This window comes from Eschrichtius robustus, chromosome 9, assembly GCF_028021215.1.
Source record: "Eschrichtius robustus isolate mEscRob2 chromosome 9, mEscRob2.pri, whole genome shotgun sequence".
Lineage (NCBI taxonomy): Eukaryota > Metazoa > Chordata > Mammalia > Artiodactyla > Eschrichtiidae > Eschrichtius > Eschrichtius robustus.
In genome coordinates, this window is record NC_090832.1 from 36,406,539 (window position 1) to 36,424,421 (window position 17,883).

Genomic DNA, 17,883 nt, shown 5'->3' on the forward strand with positions numbered 1-17,883 from the left:
GAACCATCTGTCTAAGGCCAACTAATCCACTTGTGCCCTAGATCCCAGTTCACTCCCTTTCTTAAGGACATCCTCTAGCAAGTCTCCCCTATTTTGCTTCATGAATTTTCCTTCTTTGCTGAATTTTCTTTTCATCTGCACAAACACATGCTATAATATCTCCAACCTTTTGAAAACTCTTTCTGGATCTTATATTTAGCAACTTCCTTTTCATTTTTTTCACAGAAAAACTAGACAGGATTGGCTAAATTTTATGTCTCCAATTCCTTTCCTCCCATTCTCTCTTGAAGCCACTGCAATCAGACTTTAGTACCTATCTCTCCACCAAAATTATTTTGGTTAACCTGATCAATAACACTTTTAAATCCAGTGGTCATTTCTCAGGCTTCAGTTTATTTGACTAACCAGGAATATTTGTTGGGTTTTATGATTGTTTCCTCCAAGAAACATTTTCTTTAATTGGATGCTATTCTCTTTTGGTTTTCCTCCTACCTGATGGCCTTTTAGTCTCCTTTTCTGGTTTCTTTGTGTTTTTTATCTCTAAATCCTGGAGTATCCCAAGACTTAGTCCTCAGATTTCGTCTCTTCTCTATCTACATTCACTCTATGACCTCCATCCAGTACCATGGCTTTAAGTACCAAATGTACATCTCCAGTTGATTCTCTTCCCTAATCAGACATGTATGTTCAATTCTTCATTGAACTGGAATTTTTTAAAGTCATCTTAAATTTAACACATTCAAAATTAGCTCTTGATACATCCCTGTACCCCCAAACTGATTCTCCCACCATCTTCCCAGTCACAGCTGATAACACTTTCATCTTTTCAATTACTCAAGCCAAAATCTTGGAGTCAACCTTGGCTCCTCACTTTCTTTCCCCCCATATTCAATTTTTCAGCAAATTCTGTCCCCTCTACTTGCAGTATCTTATCACTTTTGGCCAAGCCACCATCATCTCTTACTTGGATTATTGTGCAAAACCCTCCTGTGTCTCAGCCTGTTTCTATTTATCCTCAACGGAAGAGCCAAATTTAACTCAGATTATGTCACTCTTCTCCCCAATCCCCTTCCATTTCCCTCAAAATAAAAGTCCCTACAATGACTTATGAAGCGTTATCTGTCCCCTAAATGCAAAGAAACCTATGAATATACAGTTAACTCTTGACCTGATCTCCCACAATTCAGCAGCTCACTCTCTTCCAGCTATATTAGACTCCTTGATTGCTCTCAGACATACCTGAAATCCAGCAGATATGCCAACCACCCCCCCCCATCAGGTGTTTACACTTACTATTCCCTCTGCCAAGAATATTTTTCCCCATTCATCTTCGTAAGTGTCTCCATCATCTTTTTCAGGTCTCTGTCAGTATCACAAAGACCTTCTATTTAAAATAGGAACTCCACACATATGTACTTAGAAACACACATGTGCACACACATACCCGGATCCAGTAGTGTGCAGACACTGACATATGTTCCCAGCTCTTGTGTTCAGTGACGTTACGTCAGTAGCTAGAAATTGGTCATGGTAGAAGCATTTACATCACGGGAACTGGCAAATTTTGTTTTTTTCTGGAAAGCAAGTGGTTAAACATTTACCAATATAACACTGCACATATCCCTGCCAACCTGAACATCCTAACACTTTCAGTGGGTTATTTTTCTCTGTAGCACTTTTCACTATCTAATATTAGCTTCTGCATATGGAAAAATGTTATTGTAGCTCTATCTATATAATAGAAATAATTGGAGACAACGTTAATAAAGGGGGGAATGGAAACACATATTGTCATATGTATGTTTCCTATTGCTATTATCACAAACTTAATAGCTTAAAACAAAGCAAATGTATCATCTTACAGTTCTGCAGATCAGAAATCCTAAAATCAAGGTGTCAGCCTTCCTCCTAGAGGCTCTAAGGGAGAATCTGTTTCCTCGCCTTTTCCACCTTCTAGGGGCCACTTCCATTCTTTGACTCAAGGCCCCTTCCTTTATCTTCAAAGCACATCACTGTACCCTCTGTTTCTATCAGCACATCTTTTTCTGACTCTGATCCTCCTGACTTCTTCTAAGAACCCTTGTTATTACATTGGGCCTACCCAGATAATCCAGGATAATCTTCCCATTTGAAGATTCTTAATTTAATCAAATCTTCACATTCTCTTATCCTCTAGTTAACATTTTCAGATGCTAGAAATTAGGGCACTGACATCTTGGGGGAGAAGGGCATTATTCTGCCTACCACAGGCTCTCTTCCTGGACTTAATTCTAGAGTAGGGCTGTTCAGTAGAAATTTCTTCAGTGATGGATGTGTTTACCTTCTCTGTCCAATATAGTAACACGTGGCTGTTGAGCATTTGAAATATGGCTAGTGTGACTAACAATATTAATCTCATTTAAATGTGATTAATTTACATTTAATAGCCATGTGTCACTAGTGGCTACCATAGTGGGCAGTGCTGTTAGAACAAACTAATAAGTAACTCTAACAAGTCATTCTCTGCAATAGTTTTGTAGGTTGGTAGAAGCCAAGGAACAGGAATCAAAGAGAATTTTCAATTTATCTGCATTTTTCATAACTTTTACAATGAAAATACCGTTTTTAAATTTTTTACATATTTAAAAGAATAGTTGAATAGAATATGAGGGTAATAACTGTATTTATCCCTGTAATGAAGCATGTCCTTGTACATTATCTTATTTGATCTTGACAAAACTATGACATTAGTAAGGATGGTATGGATGTTATTATTTCTGTTTTACATTAAATTAAATGGTCATAGAGTTTGAGTAGCTCAAAGTAGAAGAATTTATGTGGAAAATTTAAGGCATTAACCTCAGTGTTTTAATTTTCTGATATGTCATACTGTCTTTAAGTGTAAGAGAAGCATCTAAATTCTGCTTAGTTGCTTTCCTAAAATAAAGTTTTTTATTTTTTTTTTTTATAGACTTTCACCTTCATTTACTAAAGAATCACAGAGGAAAACATTGGAAAATTTCATCATAACCTAAATTTTCAAAATGGCCTCCTTTTCTTTTACAGTTTTTCGGTAATTTAAGTTCCTTTGATTCAACGGGTTAAAAATCATGAGGCAGCTAACCCTATCCCACACAACTAGAATCTTCCCCCAAAACTGGAAGTGCCTTGAGTGATGACAGCACTTGACTCCACATCCAGGGAAAGTAAAAGGGAGTCTAGATAGGAAGGACAAGATCTGGACAGGATCTTGACACCAGAAGGATAAATACATCCCTTTCTTTATCCCAACTTGTTCTTCTTCTAATGTAAATTTTGCCCTCATCTGAAAAGGGCAAGGCCTCTTTGATACTGCTGTTTACTTTGGGAAGACAAAAATAAAATGTATTCAAGGAAAATTATTGAAGGATTTCCCCCCTCTCATGCTATTCTAAGGACTTGCTGTACATGAGAAACAATTATATTAAGCTATCGAGAATTTTTGTCTTTTGTTGATGACATTTGTTGGTGTCTATTAAGATTCTTTTTAAAACAATGATGCACTTGTTTTTCAGAATCTGTCCTAAGGAAATTACCCCTAAATATAAGGTACATTTTATGCACAGAGTTTTAAAAAAATTTTTTTAAACATGTCTAATGTGTAAATTTGGGTGCATACATTCAGTTAAGTATTATTATGGCCATATTAAAAATGACATTTATGAAAGTTGTTAATAGCCTAGAAGAAGGTCCATGTTAGGGCCAAGTGGGAAAAAAATACCTACATACCAAATTAAATATAATATGATCCCAAGAATATTGAATGAATGCACACACACACAACACTGAGAGGAAACATACCAAAATATGAACAGTTTTTAGGTATTGGGAGTATGGATAATTTTGTTTCATTATTTTAAATGTTATCCAATATTCTGTAATAAACATACTTAAAACAAGAAATAATAAGATGTTTCATATTTTAGGTAATTGATGTTGTATATGGTTTAAGTGTTTACTGAATGAATTTCATTAAAATACATTAAAAATTTCATTAAAGTACTTCATTTAAAATACATTAAAATAAAGAAAATTATTTACATTAGAAAACCTAAAAACTTAATTGACAATACTTTCTGTTGTTTGACATAATCTTGGAAAACAATTTGATTTTACTTTTCATAAATTGTACTAATGCATACATATGGAATATGTTACTAGGTAATGTATTACTCTGAATCAACATTTTTGGATCATTTTAAATGAAATGAATGATTTAGAAGATTATTTCTGACTTGTACTTTTGTGCTTATCAGCAAAACGTTACAAAAAGTGTTGACAGTAACTAACACTATTTAGGTTGAATCATAGTTTGCAAAAGGTTTTGACACATTGTGTTGTTTGGTCCTTAAAATATCATGTTGATTATAATAATGATTAAAATAAAAATTTCAATCAGCTAGATGAAGCACAGTTGCCAAAAATTTCTGTAATTTTAAAACACCTTTGTCATGGCTTCATTCATCATTTGCGAGATACAGAATTTCACAAAATTTTGGAACGTGCACTGTTTCAGTTTTTTATCAGTCCAGTGGTTTGTAAGACAAATTACTCCAGGAGCTTTGGAAATTTTCACCTAACTTGTATGGTCTCTTAATTAATATTCATATTTCAAATGTTTAGCTCAGCTAAGTACATCTCTTCTTCCCCTCTTCCCCTCACTGATTACCTCATTTTTTAGATTGCATATGGAGTGGTTACAGGGATACAAATCTATTTTCCAGTATTGATGAAAGATATTGGCTTTGAAACGAATTCTTGTTATGAATGCCAGAAAATTTAGACTTCTTGATGTATTTTCCATGATAAAAGATGCCTTCAAAGTAGGACATAGTAATCCATAAGAAATGGATATTAGGAAATACTAAGTGGAAATAAAAATCGTAACTTAGAGTAAAATCTACATTGCTAACAATAATTTTTCTGTAACATTTTATTATCAGTTTATACACTATGAAGAATAACTGCTACTAGAACATTATTTGGAACAGGATAGGGCAAGAGAAATACTGCAATCTAACAATTTTACTCAGCTGGTAATAGGCCCATATCTAATCATCAGTATTTTTTTTTTTTAATTTCATGACTCCAGAGAGTTTTCAAACTGGCAATGCTTTCCATGAATAAATTAATAAGAATTCTGTAAGAAAGCTAAATGACATCAATTGGTTAATTGTCAAGAAAACAAGAATAAACTAACCATTTATTGCCAGGTAATACTTTTTGTCTTAAATCCCTAAAAAAGCCATGACATTTATCTGGGGGAAAAAAAAAACACACAAGAATTTTTAAGAAAATGAGGAAAATTTCAAATTACTTATTATTTAGCAACTTTTATTGGAAAGTTAGAGGAGAAAGAGACCAAGGCTATAATGAAGAAAGTAATACACTTTCCTCTCCCACTCCAGGCTTCCCAGTCTGGATCAGGCATAAGGGAGAGAGAAGCTTTAAACTGGGTAAGAGTTCAAAGCTTTTATTTTTTTCTCTGGATTGAATTGCAATGATGGGATGATTATGAGACTAGACTAGACTTTTTATCATCAAAACAGAGGGGCTTTTAGTTTATTACCTAAGAGAGACAGTAAAATCCTGAGATTTCCATCTAAGAAAGAAAAAAAAAGAACACGTTTGGAGGGAGAACGAGAGAAGGGATAAAGTTAGTTTCTGCTTACACTTCATCAAGTCTGTCTTTTTCAGTCAGTTCAGCCTTAAAATACATAAAAAAGAAGTTTTATTCTTTGTATTTACCACGTGTCAGGAATTGCTCTGAACACCTAACAAGCAAGAGTGAGTTTAATCTTCTCTAGGCCTTTAGAGGTAAGTACCATCATTATCTTCATTTACATGGAAGGAAAGAGAGACCCAGAGGTAACTTTCTAAAACTTACACATTCAGTATATGGTGGAAATGAAATGTATCACCCAAAAAACTGGAAACAACATAAAATGCCCAGTTAAATAAATGTAGTGTTTCCATGGAGTGCCATGCACTCACTTAAAATAATGATTTTAATCACCAGGTAGAAACATGTAATTTGCTTTATATCTTTTGTTTAAAAAAAGCTTATTAAAAACGGCTAGAAGAAAAATCACAAAATGTGAATAAAGGTTATCAATTTATGGGTCATTTTTTTCTCTGTAATTTCTTACTTATTTAATGTGGTGACATTACTTCTCTATAGGAAAATACATTTATAATAAAATGGGGAGAGGAATCCACTTTTTAAAATTTTGATCAAATCTAGTCAAAGTGATTTATATTTTAAAAATTGATTTAAATGAGGTTTTTCGTACAGCTGACCCTTGAACAACATGGGTTGAACTACTGGGGTCCACTTATACGTGGATTTTTTTCCAGTAAATACGTACTACACAATCAGATTGAATCCATGGATGTGAAACATCCAATAAGGATAATTTACCTACTGTAGTGACCAGGATTTTCGACTATGGTGGGTGTCAGTGCTCTTAACCACTGCATTGTTCAAGGGTTAACTATATTATGAGACTAGCAAAGGCAGTAACAAAAATGTCTTACTCGTTATGGAAAACTGATTTTTTAACATGGACACATCCTTAAACTTGATCTTCTGTAAGCACATCAGTGCTCCAGCAAGAACAAAGGATTAAGTGGAAATGAAGCACATGCCCCTTTCTTTAGGGTATGTGAAAGTCACATATACAGTTGGCCCTCCAGATCAGCAGACGTGGAACCAGCCCACTGTACTGTGCCATTTTATATAACAGACTTGAGCATGGGGAGTTTGGTATCTGCGGGGAGGGGAGGGTCCTGGAACCAACTCCACCCCCTCAACTGAGGGACAACCATACCATATCATTTCTATTCCTCTGGACAGAACTCTGATACATGACCACACCAAGATGTACGTTGGGGTAGAAAATGTTATTTGTATTTGGGCTACAATGTACCTAGCTAAAAACCAAAGAATGTGTAATAACAAGAAGCCTCTGACACTGGAGGTTTTCCTGGAAGTCAGTATGAGTAGAGATTAAAATGGATTTTGAAGTCAAATAAACTGGAATCAGAGTACACATCTGCCACTTATTAGCTTTGAGAACTTGGGCAAGTGGCTTAATCTCTCTTAACATGAATTATATTATCTTAAAAGGGGGAAATACCTAATACTATCACTATAGGGTACATTTCCCAGATTTTGGCTACCTTACTGTTTTTGTAGGAAATAATTATTGTGTGACTCTTGTAAAGCTGTCCTCACATGGACAATTTTCTGTTTATATCAAGTGCTCCCATAATGGTTTGTCATTATGTTCTCTAAGATATTTTCCTACCAAAAATTAATTAAATATTAAGTTATATGATTAGTTCAATTATCATAATCATACACCAAACATAAAGATGTGCTTTAAAAGAAAAACGCTTGTATTTGACTGCACAGCAGATGATGACAGCAGTATCCTTGTATTATCCTCCAAGTTTCTATCCTCTCTACCCATTTACCTCTGTACATAAATTTATAATGCAAAATTAGAGAACATGTAAAGAAACTAACCAAGAGCAGCAAAAACAAGAGAAGTAACAGTCACCTGAAGTAGATCCTGAAGAACATCAGATGAAGAAATGACTGAATAAAGATATAAATGTTTAAAATTTTTAAATTAAAATTAACAAGTCATTACCAAAAACTGAAGCCAGCCATATTTTTAAAAATTAAAATAACAATACATTTTAAAAGAATATTATTTTAAATTAAATAATTAAATAGGACATTAGAAACAGCAAAATAGAAAAGTAGTAACTTGTAAATTGAGGAAATTATAAAGTGATGGAAAAGATGAAAGAGAATTTTTAAAATATGGAGAAAAATTATAGGAGTTCCAGGAGGAGAGAATTGACAAAACTGAAGAGAAGAAATAGTCAAAAGATAATGGCTAGAATTTTCCAGAACTGAATTTTCACCTTCAAGAAACATGCATCTCAGGCAGGATAAATAAAACAAAATCTACACCTAGAAACATGTTAGAAAAACTGCTTAGTATTACCATTGGCAAAGGAAATATGGTAAATGCATCTAGAGATTAATCACAGCCTACAAAAGAAGAAAATTAAGCTAAGAATATAATTCTTGATAGTAAGCATGGAAGCCAAAAGATAGTGAAAAGACAACTTCAAACTATTTAAAGCTAATAACACTCAATGTAGGATTTTATAACTAAACCATCATTCAGAAATGAGGGCAATAAAAAAGACATTTTCAGACAAACAAGAAAGTGATCATTACCATCAATAACTTTTACAGTAAGAATGCCTAGAGGATGTCCTTCAGGAAAAAAGAAATTAAAACCAGAAAGACGAAATTGTATATAAACAGTAATACACAAGTGGATAAATCTAAACAAACATTGATTCTATAAAGTAATAATAATACTCAATTTGGGAGAATTTAGTGGAAATTAAATCTTGGACAACATTGACATGTGAGATAGAAGGAAGGATAATCAGAATGAAAATATTTTTATTTTTTAGTTTTTTTTATTTTTGGCTGCGTTGGGTCTTCATTGCTGCACGTGGGCTTTCTCTAGTTGAGGCAAGCAGAGGCTACTCTTTGTTGCGGTGCGTGGGTTTCTCATTGCGGTGGCTTCTCTTGTTGCAGAGCACAGGCTCTAGGTGTGCAGGCTTCTGTAGCTGTGGCACACGGGCTCAGTAGTTGTGGCTCACGGGCTCTAGTAGTTGTGGTGCAGGGGTTTAGTTGTTCTGCGGCATGTGGGATCTTCCCAGACCAGGGCTCGAACCTGTGTCCCCTGCATTGGCAGGTGGATTCTTAACCACTGCACCACCAGGGAAGTCCAGAATGAAAATATTTTAATGTTCTATTGGGGGAAGGAAAGTATAAATATTGGACAACTTTATATTTTATTAAATATGTATATTAAAATATTAAAGCAATGTTTTTAAAAGAAGAGGAATAGGAAATATAACTTACACACATACACACACACACACACACAATCCAAAGAAAGCAGAATTAGCCAAAGTCAGAAAGTACAAACAGCAGCATTATATCCACAAGTATATGAGACAATAGAGCAAAAATCTGAAGGAGAATCAAAATATCAGTCTTAAAACAATTAAAGATAGAATAAAAGCTAAAGAGAGTTATTTAACTGGAAAATAGATTTAAGGAAATTACCTAGAATGTGGAACAGAGATACACTGTATGTAAAATTGTGGAAATTACTCAAGGGAAATTAAGAGATGGTGAGGTTAGAATGAAAATGTCCAACGTAAATTAAAAATGAGTTTTAGATTGAGGGACTAGAGAGAATAAAGGAGAGGCAATACTTTTTAAATGGCTTAGAATTTTCCAGAGTTGACAAAAGATATGAAATCTCAGATTGCTAAAGTAGAAGCAGGAAAAAATAAATTAATATACAGCAAATGCACCACAGGAAAACTGCAGAAAACCTCAGAGATAGGAAGATATTAAGAGGAGAAAGATGAAAGGGAACGTTTCTTAACTTTTTAAAGGAAGATAGTGTAATTTTAATATAAAACTAGATAAGGACAATAAAAGAAAAAATATATAGGAAGATCTTACTTATGAACTAGACAGAAAATTCTAAATAAAAATCTTACCCAAAAAATCAGCAATAGATTGAAAAATACATTTAACCCAGTAATATAAGGATTATTAACTTTGGAATAGCTACTAATAAAAATTTATCACAATGACACATTAAAGGGGAGAAAATATCATATGAACATTTCCATAGAAGTAAAACAACTTTGATAAAGTTAATCACATTCATAACTTAATAAAACTACTAGCAAACTAGGAGTAGAAGGAAACTTCCCTCCCTGAGGAAGGTTATCTATCAAAACTCACAGCAACTTTGAAACATTATAAATAATTCCTTTATAATTCAGAAGCAAAGATGGTGATATAGACAATCACTGCTTCTAGTCAACATTACATTAGATGATCTTTCTAGTGAAATAAGGTAAAAGAGTTATAAAAAATAGGTTGTAGAAGAAAGAAAAATTTTGAAAACTGTCACTATTTGTAGAAAATATTGTGAGAATGCAGGTAACATCCGTGAATAAAAGAGGATAGCAAGTTTGTTTGATATGAGCTTAGTATATAAAATCAGGAGTGTCAATGTACCTGAACAACAAATAGAAAAATATACTTTTAAAAAGTTATCGTCTACAATGGTAACAAAAACCGTACATTTCCTGAGAATAAATCTAATAAATGAGACACAATTACTTTTATGGAGAATATAGCTAAACATTATTTAAGGCATATAAAAGTCTTAAATAAATAAATGCTATAACATGTTTATGAATAGCAATCATGAATAATAAAAATGAGTTTTCCCCAAAATTCATCCATAAAATTAATGCAATTTCAATCCACGAGATTTTTGTGGGACCTAACAAGCAGACCCAAAATTTAAATGGAAAAGTAAAGAGTCAGGAATAGAAACTGAAATAGAAAATAAACATAGGAAAATATGCCTAAAATCTTGGGAATATAAATTTAAGTAACGATGAGATACAATTTCAGAATCATCAGATTGGCATAAACTACTAGGTTGGAAAATATCAAATTCTTGTGAGATGCAAGGAATACATTCCTGGAGAGATGGTAAAAAGCAAAACAAGATGCATATACTCTGCTAAGCCAAAATTATTCTGGGTTTCTGCCCTTGATAAACTTTCACATACATGCACAAAGAAATATGCACAAGGATGGCCACTGAGCACTCTTTGCAACAACAAGACTTTGGGAAAACACAACTACATCTCAATAACTGGTTTACTCATGCAGTGGAATAATGCAATATAGCTATTAAAATTACTGAAATAAATTTACATGTATTAATAAGGATAAATTTTAAAATATAATGTATAAAAATGGAAGCTGCAAAAACTTACACGTAGCATGATAACACTGATATAAAAATGTTCAAATATAAAATAGCACTATAGTTTTACATAAATAAAAAGGCATATACAGCACACACTGGAATGACATACCAACTTCAGGGTAAGTCATTGCCTCTAGAAATGGAGGGAAGGATAAGTGATGGGGTTTTAGCTATTTCTATTTCTTAAAAGAAACCAACAAGGTACTTGCAAAGATTGAAACAAGTAGGACAAAATATGAAAAGCCATTTAATCTCAGTGGTGAGGACATATTCTTGTATGTTTAAAATTTGATAATTAAATTTTTAAATTCATACATGTGTATAAAGTTGTATGTACATAGATTTTTATGGCAGCATTGGCTGTAATTGCAAAAAAAGTAGAATCAATCTGAACATCCATAAGTAGAGAAATTATTAAGCAAATTATGGTATTGAATACATCATACCCAGGAGAGCTATCAAAGTATAAACCTATATGAACGTGTGTTTGATTGATTGCATTGATCGCCCCAATTCTTTACTCTTCCCATCAAAGGCAGGGCATTCTGCCCCACTCTTTGACTCTGAGCTAGACACAGTACTCACACTGGCCACTGAAATGTTATCAGACAGAACACAACCAGAGATGAGAAAAGTTCTTGTGCATTGGGACTCGCTCTCTTGCTGCTCATCCCTGGGCTAGCTTGCTAATGTGAGGAACACCTGGAGGAGAGTTGAGTCATCACTATGCTGACCATCCTATACCAACCAGGCCCCTCAGAGCCTCCAGCTGACTACAGATAGATATCTGAGAGAATCCCACTGTGATCAGCCAAACTAAACCCAGGTCAGTAAAAATGCCTAGCCGACCATAGACTTGTGAGACAAAATAAGTTGTTTACAACTTACTGTTTATTTACAAAAATAAACAGTAAATTACCAAGGAAAATTCTGGTTGGAAAAGGACTGTCATGGAATATTTACAATGTCATTTTCTAATCAGAATTTTTCCTGATAATGTATCTTTTTGATAAAAGAACTGAAACAATTCTCACCATTACTTCCCCTTAAATGTCTCCGTCCTTAATTGGCTCTAAAGAGAATTGTTTTGACCTGAAACAAACAGACTGCCAGATATTTCTCCAGCAAAGATGGATTTCTTTGGAATGAGCAGAGAGTTGCAACTTGGGGTCTGCAATCATGATGAACTACATGCAAATCCCCTCAGGGCAAGGGAAGGAGAACACTTTTATAGAGGGGGAAAAAGGAAGTTGGGAGGGCTGTAGAAAACACAGAGTCCATGGATTTTCATTGGCTGAGTCCTTGCCAGGAAAGAAGAGGATTCTTTCTTTTTCCTGTTGGGCTCTGTTTTTGTCAAAGGGCATGAGAGCTTCCTGTTCTGGTCTCCCATCTCTATTTAATTGAGGTTTCTGTTTATCTTTTTTTTTTTTTTACAGAATTGAATGTGCATTCAGCACTCCAGTTACAATTAGTATCTAGAAATTTACATTTGCTAAAAGTTTAGAGTTAGAAAACCTCAGCTTACATCAGAAACATATTTCTGTAAGGACCAGTTGCTTCCAGAATATAACATTTTAACAAGCAGTTAAAGAGAATTATTAACAGAGTTTTAAAAAGCCTAAAGCAGCTTCTTCACATTAAAAATGTAAATAAAATTTACAATTGTAGAATCATAAAATTGGAAGAATCCACAAGAGATTGGTTTTGACACATGATAAATAAGTTCAAATTTTAAATCAGCATTCATTTTAGGATATGAGTTAATATGTGCATCACTTTTACCTCTGCTCTCTATTTTATTAAAATACTATGCTATCCAGAGTAGAGTCATGATTTGCTTGCCAAACTTTTGCAAAGCAGGTACTCTCTTAGCAAACAAATAGCAGACATGTTTTTCTATTTAGGTAAATGTTAATAATCACAGCTGGTTTGGTAATTCAGTTATTTGGCAAAGACATTATAAACTACTTGAAAAGAAACCATCTGGCTTGCAGTTGTAAAACTGAAACCAATTAAAACACTTAAATGGCATTTTGTTTTTCATTTTAATCTGTAAAAATATATTTTGCAAGTTCTAATAAGTGGTTGATATTTCTCTATTACTTTTATAATATGAAGCTGACTCTCAAATAACTTTTAAGTTCAACAAAGCTGTTTCTATAATTATTTTATTGGGACACCTGGTAAGCTAAATGATAAAGAATATAAAATATAAATGCATTGATACACATAGACACAAATAATGTAATACACAGAATTTATCTGTATCAGACCTGATAAAATAGAACAACAGATACCACTTCACAAGAACTGATTGGTTAGGTATAGACTAAGAACCTGAAAATTCAGTTAAGGGACTATCTCTGTGAAAGAAAGAAAGGAAAGGAAGAAAGGAAGAAAGGAAGGGAGAGAGAGAGAGGAAGGAAGTGAGGAAGGAAGAGAGGAAGGAAGGAAGGGAGGGAGGAAGGGAGGAAGGAAGAAAGAAAGAGAGGAAGGAAGAGGGAGGGGGGAGGGAGGAAGGAAGGAAGAGAAGAAGGAAGAAAGAAAGAGAGGGAGGGGGAGGGAGGAAGGAAGGAAGGAAAGAAGAAAAGAAAGAAAGAAAGAAAGAGGGAAAAAACAGAACTCAAAGATTGTGATCAGAAATATACATTTTTCCCCACCCACTCTCCCTTAAAATTTATTCAGTGATATGAGCTCTTCACTTTGCCTCTGGAATAAAGCACAAGTAGCCCATGACTCTTCTTCTCACTTTCAGATAATAAAAAGAACTATGACCACTCCGGGTTTGGTTCTATAATCAAAGCCTGGATTTGGTACTTAGAACATCCAGTCTCATGCTACAGTCAAAGTATCCGACCACATTTAAAATTAGAGCTACTTCCAGTCCCCCAGATGGTGCCTGTAGGCTTGCTATAAGCAAGAAGCCAGTAAAGCAGGGAGGGATACTAATTTTGTATCTTTTTATCTCTGATTCTTCCCTTTAGGTCTCTCCTACACCTCCATCTTGCTAACCATGATTTTTGAATCTTCCCTCCAGAGGCAATGTGAGAGGAAGGACAGGGGATGAGCTGGGGGCAGGAAAATTCTTACTTGACTGCCACTGTCTTAACTTGCCTTCTCTTTCTCAAGGGCTGGCAGATGTTCAAAGTCAACACTTTCTCCTCCGGGGAAATTCTATATTTGTTTGAAATGCCCTAGCCTACCCTCTCCCCATTCCAGGTGGTCTCTGATCTGCAGTTCCCCTGACTGGGGCAAATGCGCTCCATTTCAGTGGTTGCTTACTTCTCTGCCATAATGAGTCTGGTGATTCACCTCTAACTTCTCCTTTTGAGGCTTGTTTGGCCTCTCATGGATGTTCCTTGTACAGTATCTAATAAAGCACCTGCTCAGCTCTCTCTCTCTCTTAACCTCATACAATGTGTGGAAGACACTCAGGCATCCTTAACCCCACATACCTAATATAATGTGACTTTTATTGCAGCCAACCACTCCCTTACCCTCTTTATTTCCCTGTGACTCCCTAACTGCGGGGCCATAGCTTAGCCTTTTTGAGTAATCCTGTTAGAAATCCTCTCTCTCAAGATGAAGAGGGAATCATAATTTTGTTCAAAAAAATCCTTTTCACTAATCTCCTCTCCCTTTCTGCTTTCTTTACTATCTATATTTCCAATGAGAGTAAGCGGTTTTCAGAGTCAAGACATCCTTTTACAGACACTTCCTTTGAAAAATTTCATCTTGGTCTGGCATCTCACTTTAAAATCTCATAACCCATTACATTCTAATGTTTCAGTTAAATTTTCTCTTTAACATCTGGCCTCAATAGTGGTGGTTTCTTTTTTTCTTTTTTTTTTTTTTTTCATAATAATCCCTTGCCAGAGCAAATATTTAAATGTTGTACAGACACAATATTTCCACCTTTAAATTAATAGCACCGTTACAAATATTTGACACCTGATACAAATCATCATTTTTTCTATAATCTCTATTAGATGTTACAGAATGAGGAATAAAAGGTTAATAAAATAAAAGTGATTGGTTTCTTTTTGGAGTGGCTATTGCCACTGATGGCCTGGTATCCCTGTCATCATCCTTTGAAAAACAGTCCCATATCTTGACCACAGAGGTTATCATGTGACCCAGGCTGGATCACTTACAATTTGCTTTAGTTGTGGCCACAGGGATTGGTCCAGGGATGGGTATATGCAGCGAGGTGAGCCAGTCAGAGTTCTTCCCAAGGATTTTTTTGCTAGAGATGATAAGAATCTTTCTTTCCTCCCTGATTGTGAAGCTCAAAGTCTGAGACCCCAGAACTTCCCGCAGCCATGTCCCTAAAACCCAGAAAGAAGCACAGATTAGAGGGAGAGAGTTTCTGACATCCCTCAGGCTATCCTAGTTCCTGATATCTTCCTTTATGTGGTCTATCCCAGCATCTTTCCTATAAATTTCCTTTTTCACTTAAGCTAGTTTGAGAGCTGTTTCTATCACTTTTAATCAAACACAATAGATTCTTGATTATTAATTTCACAAAGTGTATATGGTATCTGGGATCTTAAAGTGTTTAAACCCAAATAAATAGGATTAAGCTCAATTTTAAAGGCATAGACTACCATTAATACTAAAAGTAGCTACAATTATTCTAAAGGCATAGACAAAGAATAAAACTAGACATTCCACTATTAAACATTCAAAGGAATGAAAATGACAGTAGCAATGAAAAACAATATGCATATTTTTTCAATTTCTTGATTTTTGTGATATCTAAGTGACTGATGCTCCTGTTTCTTTTAGGTCTTTGGGGGGATTAAAGGTCAATGTAGCAAACTCAGATAAACTAATTAATAGTTAATGAGAGCATTGTTTTCAATTATAAAATATATATAGTAGGAAGAAAAATATGTAAATGTCTTCTCAACAAAAACAAAAACATAAGAGGACATAAAGAGCATTAATTACCTAAATCCAAATATTTAAAATATATATATCTGCTATTACCTGTTTGTTACTCTTCTCATTCAAAAAAAGACTTGAAGTTGCAAAGGAGCAAGCACTTGTTTTCCAAACTTCCAACAATTTGAACACTCTTTTCAAAGAGCCTCAAAAATACTTAAGACACACTGTGTTCATGGAATCATCTTATGAATAATTTCTCCATTATTACTTGCTTCTGGATTCAGATACTTTTCATAGAAAGAGTAAAAGGTGAAGTCCATTTAATTCTCTCAGAATTTAGAAACATTATCACATAAGCAATATAGTTTCATATTTAAATAGCAAGCTGAACTGAATTATATTTCTCATTTTGCTATTAAATGAATTTTAGATTGTGAGCCTAGAAACAGGTTCACGTAGAGTGAGGATCAAGAGTTCACAGGATGAACCTCCTAGAGTAATGGAAATAAAAACAAAAATAAACAAATGGGACCTGATGAAACTTAAAACCTTTTGCACAGCAAAGGAAACTATAAGCAAGACAAAAAGACAACCCTCAGAATGGGAGAAAATATTTGCAAACGAATCAATGGACAAAGGATTAATCTCCAAAATATATAAACAGCTCACGCAGCTCAATATTTAAAAAAACAAGCAACCCAATCAAAAAATGGGCAGAAGACCTAAATAGACAGTTCTCCAAAGAAGACATACAGATGGCCAAGAGGCATATGAAAAGATGCTCAACATCACTAATTATTAGAGAAATGCAAATCAAAACCACAATGAGGTATCACTTCACACCAGTTAGAATGGGCATCATCAGAAAATCTACAAACAACAAATGCTGGAGTGGGTGTGGAGAAAAGGGAACCCTCTTGCACTGTTGATGGGAATGTAAATCGATACAGCCACTATGGAGAACAGTATGGAGGTTTTGTAAAAAACTAAAAATAGAATTACCATATGACCCAGCAATCCCACTCCTGGGCACACACCCAGAGAAAATCATAATTCAAAAAGACACATGCACCCCAATGTTCACTGCAGCACTATTTACGATAGCCAGGACATGGAAGCAACCTAAATGCCCATCAACAGATGAATGGATAAAGAAGATGTGGTACATATATAGAATGGAATATTACTCAGCCATAAAAAGGAACGAAATTGGGTCATTTGTAGAGATGTGGATGGACCTATAGACTGTCAGACAGAGTGAAGGAAGTCAGAAAGAGAAGAACAAATATTGTATATTAACGTATATATGTGGAATCCAGAAATATGGTACAGATGAACCGGTTTGCAAGGCAGAAATAGAGACACAGATGTAGAGAACAAACGTATGGACACCAAGGGGGGGAAAGCGGGGAGGGGGGTGGTGGTGGGATGAATTGGGAGATTGAGATTGACATATATACACTAATATGTATAAAATAGATAACTAATAAGCTGCTGTATTAAAAAAATAAAATAAAATTCAAAAAAAAGAGTTCATAGGATGAGTAACTTATCTGTGATTTAGGGTGCCAAATTAATTTTCTCCTAACTACTTTTCATCAGTTCATTTACTCACTCACTTACTCATCACATATTAATTGGATTTTTTTATTTAATGAGTGTACAATAAGAAATTTTCCATGTCGTTCCATGATCACATACAGAAAATGACCAGGCAAACTCAGGATACACATTAAAATGTGGGCATGGCTCCAGTGCAAGTGTGTGTGTGTGTGTCCAGGGAAAATGTAACAAGATTGCAGAGGAGGGAGACCTGAATTTAACTCGGTTGAGGTGGGATTAGAAAATTGAAGAAAGCTACACAGAAGAAGTAACATTTGATTTGAGAAATGAATTCAATTTTCAGTTTAGGCATGAAAAGCTTATGGCTTGTGCAGAAGTGGTTTTAGTGACCAAACTACTTTTTAGGAGTCGCTATAGTTATATTTACATAGTCAGCAGGAAGGATGCTGGATTCCGGTTGGAGGGGGATAGTTCAATGTAAATAGTAAGTATTCAGTAT